We start from the raw sequence: 1,359 nt of genomic DNA on the forward strand, positions 1-1,359 counted from the left end.
GACAAAAGACTTCAGATGGTCATGGTTAAAGTTCCAATGAGAGTTCATCCGATAAAGAAAAACAGTTATTTCTGTGGTATATAACATTTTAACATAATAACTAAACAATGAGGGTATGGCAAATTTCTAAGAACTTCACATACAATTTCTGGAATATCTATATTAGTAACATAGATCCATGTATATATAACCTAAAAGGTTTATTAACACTTCTTTTTTTGTGCAAACATTCAGATTTATTTTTATTTCTTCTTACATCGGTGGGAGCCGATGTCAAGAACCTAAAGACAAGCAATAATTTTTGTTTTCTACCTCTTAGCTGGATGAAAATAAACACAGTGTAGCATTTGCATTAGGCAAGACTTACTTTTTTCCATTTCACAAGAGAGTGCAATATTACCCTTTCTTGAACAAAATGACCAGGTTACTAAAGGGAACCACCCTCAGAGGAAGTGTTTAATAAGCATATTTTATTTAAATAAATCCTCCAGTAGGAAATAAAGAATTCTTTGCCTCTACATAGAAGAAAGCACAGTAAAGTTATCCGTCAATTTTATCTGTGCAGTTCACCAACGTGTCACTGGCAACATCGATATCTCCACATCACTGTTCTCCAACAGACTCTAAAGTCTCAAAATTCCGTGTCCCCTTTGGCTTGTTTCTCTCTCGATTCCACCCAGGCCTTATTAATGGTTTGTTTCATCTCATCACCAGCTTCATAATTTCTCTTTAGAGCATTCACCAGTCCCTCACTAGGAGCTGCTTCAGAGTCATAGCTGGGCTTTTCTTTCCCTCCTCACCTGCATCAGGGTCGTCCCACCACGTGTTTTCCACTTTCTTTCTACGTAAGATAATCACTATATCTGTCCTGACTTTTTCTGAACTGCCTTTCACAGAGATGGGTTTCAAGAGATTGTTCACAATCACAGAGTAAGTAAGTCTTCCCTTTTACATTTTTTACCAAAAGATCGAATGACCTCTTTATGACATGCACCCTCACTTTCCCATTGGGGACTTGATGGATGCCAGTTAAGGTAATGCAGATTTTCACAAAATTATCTGACTAAGCTCATTCATAATTACTGATTTTCACTGTATATCTCATTGTAGTGGAACAACCACAGCGGCTGGTTTCTCATTGTCAAGAAGTTTTGCTTCCTCTTGTGATTTCTGCTGTTATCTTCTTGATTTCTGTCTCAGTCTTAGATTTTTCAGCTGTAAGGGCATCATACACTCTTTTTCTAGTGACCTTTTCCAGCGCCTTCACCTCTTCTAGATTTTTCTGTAGCTCTTCCCCAGCTGAAGCCATGGGTGGGCTGGGTCAGGCAAGGCCCTAGCTGCAGCTCTGGTGGGGGTGGG

General features: G+C 38.9%; 1 pseudogene; it reads right to left on the reverse strand.

Moving 5' to 3' along the window:
* Nucleotides 1–631: 631 nt before the first annotated feature.
* On the reverse strand, nucleotides 632–1,309 carry LOC102888127 (annotated as a pseudogene).
* Nucleotides 1,310–1,359: the final 50 nt, after the last annotated feature.

This window comes from Pteropus alecto, unplaced genomic scaffold (genome assembly GCF_000325575.1).
Source record: "Pteropus alecto unplaced genomic scaffold, ASM32557v1 scaffold76, whole genome shotgun sequence".
Lineage (NCBI taxonomy): Eukaryota > Metazoa > Chordata > Mammalia > Chiroptera > Pteropodidae > Pteropus > Pteropus alecto.